The sequence below is a fragment of the Arachis ipaensis genome, chromosome B04 (genome assembly GCF_000816755.2).
Source record: "Arachis ipaensis cultivar K30076 chromosome B04, Araip1.1, whole genome shotgun sequence".
Lineage (NCBI taxonomy): Eukaryota > Viridiplantae > Streptophyta > Magnoliopsida > Fabales > Fabaceae > Arachis > Arachis ipaensis.
In genome coordinates this window covers 1032876-1036486 of record NC_029788.2, presented here as the reverse complement: position 1 = coordinate 1036486, position 3611 = coordinate 1032876, and the positions used below count along the sequence as shown (strand labels likewise).

The 3611-nt window shown below is 28.3% G+C and overlaps 1 protein-coding gene across 1 annotated transcript in view; it reads left to right on the top strand.

Moving 5' to 3' along the window:
* The window catches only part of LOC107638340 (serine carboxypeptidase-like 13), a 79760-nt gene that overhangs the window by 74981 nt on the left and 1168 nt on the right, over positions 1–3611 (top strand). The gene's annotated exons all lie outside the window — the stretch shown is intronic.

The following is a 3611-nucleotide window of genomic DNA, read 5'->3' as shown; positions in this document are numbered from 1 at the left end:
ATCTAAAAAAAAAAAAGTCTAAATAAAAATAGTGACGGTTTCATTTATAAAATTAAAAAAATAATAAAAATTAAGAAAGAAAGTATAAAACCAAAAATATAAAAAATAATATAAAAAATAAATATACTATTTATAAAAAGTATAGAAAAAAATCATAAGACTACAATAAAAAAATTAAAAAATAACAATATAAAAATAACATAAAAAAATAAATATACTATTGATAACAACTATATTTAAAAATAAAAATAATTAAAAATATTATGAAAATAATAAAAAACAAATATATTTACTATGATTTAATTTCTAAGGAAGAACATAAGAGAAGAACATACAGAGAACTAATGGTGAAATGATGTGGTTATGTGCATCCTTTTTATAGAAGAAATGAAGGGTACAGTTGGTAGATATGGAATAAATTTTTTACCTAATTCCTTCAACGGTAATTAATTTTCCCAACGTGAACGCAGAAGTTTGAATTTGTAGCTTCACGTAAACGTACGTTCAGAGGTGAAAGCACTTTTGGGTTAGGAGTTTCAAAAAGTTGCCAAACATGATAATGGAATGTTCAAGACGCTCAAACGGACTTTTCTATTTCTCAACGTGATCCCCAAACACACCCTAAGTAGTATGACTACAATCCAATCAATCACGTGTGAAATAGTTTGTTATTGTTATTATATTAAAATATTAATATAATAAGACCTTTGATTAAATTTAGAAATTTATCATTGTGATAGTGATTATAATATCGAGAGATAAATTTTTTATAATTTAATTTAAATTATTCTTGGTCATATGATTATTAAAAAAAACATTAATAATCCAAAAAGATCAAAATATATATATATATATAATGGTCTTCATTTGATGAAGATTAATAAATCTCATTTATTAAATTATACATATAGATGGTGCATATAGAGATATGATCATTGAACATGATTATAAAAAATCTAAGCAACCATTAGATCTATCTTTATAGAATTGTATCATTATACAAATAGGATACTTTTTCGAAAAGTTAGTTTGACGATGAAACCTTATATACTTTCAGAAGAAAGTATATCCTCTATTGAGTGGTGTTACGATGGGTAACCGGAGATTGATGGGCTGGACTCGTTGGGCTGGCCCAATCGTCTGAGGAGGGAAGCCTTAGAACGGGTTCGCGTCTTTGGGGCCTCCGTCTGACTTGTGAGTGTGAGTGAATGGGGGGTGGTACCTGTAAAGACACTCCGATGCCTAAGTCAGTAAGGGTGTAAGCAGGTTTAGAGAGTATTGGGACTTAGAGATACCTGAGGGGTGTCAGTTTATTTATAATGGAGAGCCAATAACCACCGTTGGAGTAGTTCCACCTTCTAAGGTGAATAACCGTCCCTTTATCTTAGGGAGGTTGAGATATGGCTCCTGAAAGTGGGTAACCGTCCCTTTATCTTAGGGAGGTTGAGATATGGCTCCTGAAAGTAGGTCGAGAGATTTTAGAGGTAGTTATTTTAATATTATCTGCCAGCTAATCCTCGTTTCCGACTTCCTTAGAGCAAGTCATGGTAGGCACCGACTTCCGGAGAGAAGTCGGTGTGGAATAAGGGCCAATTCTTGGGATTGGGCTTTTCTTTTAGACTTGGGCCTTAGCGTTGGGCCAGGGTATGAACAAGTGGTATACAATTCTAATAAAAGTAATTGTACTCTCACTCTTTCTTTAAGATGAAATCCCTTTTCTAAAAAGGAGTTTAACCTCTTATCACAAACACTTTGTCATAAGAAGAGTGATAAAAATAATTTCATTATTTTTCTAGGATAACCAATAAATCTTATTTATTGGACCTAATATCAATTCTATTGTTATGCAATCTCTTAACACATATAAGATATCTTCAAACTCTAATGTTCTTGAGTTTCAGCTTATGTCTTTCCATATCTCATATGGATAAAAAAAAATTAATTTAGTGAAAAATTTGTTAATTTAGCAACATTTTTTAAAATGTAGTCCAAATATTTAACAAACAGTGATCTCAGCTAAATCAAATTTCATGTTTCTTTAAACATGATGGAGTACATGGAGTACTAATATTTATGCGTTGAGAGAAGCTCATTCTTTATTCAATAGAATATCAATTAGATGTTAGCGATTTTATTTTAAGCTCTTATAATAAAAATACTCAATATCTTTATTATTGGTCAAACCAACCCTTAAAAGCAATTTTGATTCACATCCTCAATACTCATATTGAATTTTTCTAAAAGATCACAAACATTAATCATATTAAGGCCAATTATAAATTGTTTGTAACAAAATGAATCTCCAAAAATGTTTGCAAGAACAATTCTCGCTAAAACCATTTACCTAATGGCATTCTAACTTCTAAAGGTTTTTAATTCAAAATATATTGTCCAATACTTCCACTAGTTTAAACAAAATTTTTGATAGTCATACTATCTTACTTTGGACACCATACATCTTCTCAAGATGTTCAGTAATAAATAGTGGAGAAATATCTTTAAACTTAGAAATTATGGTTGTCAAAACAACCCATGTAAAATAATATTACAAATACTTCACAAGTTCTGACCATTCCAAAACCAATTTTATTCGAAGATATTATTTCAGTAGGATTATCATGGACATGTCCATGATAATCGTTTCGTACATAAGAATAATTTTCAATTTGTAGCTAACTTATTACTTTCAAGTATGCCATACAAAATATGGACATATTAAAAAATTTAAAATATGAAAGTAAACAAGAAATCTATATTTTTTGCAAAATTATTTAGAATTACAAATGAGTATCTTGGTTGTCAAGTTGTTACTCATACCTATTCTAAATAAACATGATTAAATTGTATCCCATACAATTATAATCCCAAATAATTATCTGGTTGTCAGATAATTATTTAACTGAATTATATTTTATACTCTTAGGTTGTCTAGATTCAAGTATAAAATTAATTCTCATTTATACATCATCATATGCATAAATAAATTCTATCTTTAAGTACAAGTCTCCTAGTTGTCAGGTTACTCCTTGTAAACAAGAGATAAAATTTATTTTTTTTGACAATCTCCTAACTTTTAGGATTCATATCCATTGTTAGAGAATTTTATAATCATGTTCAATAAAAATTGTCTTTAAAATAAAATTATGCACTATTATAGATCTTTAGGATTACCTTCTTTTCTTGCACTACATGTTATGAACACATGGTAATCCTTCGGTAACACTTTTTTTTTTTTTATCTTTTCTTTTAAATGAATAGATGCAAATTCTAACAATAGTTTTGTTGCATTGTATACTCTCTCAAAATTAGTTTGCCCTTATTAGGATTCAAGAACTAATTTTGATTGAAATTATAGACATTTTTTTTAACGGATTAAAACTATATATTTATGTTCAGGAAACAAAAAAAATTGCTAATGTTCAAACATATACCAAAGGGGAAAAAAACATATCATTTAGTTACCTGATTTTTATTGTAACTTCCTTAAAGGTCCTATCGAAATAATATAAGTTATGACAACTGATTATTGGTATACAAAGCATTTTATACAAATTATATAAATATTCTATCATAAGTATCTAGCTAGACTAGACTAGTAAGTAGTAAGTATA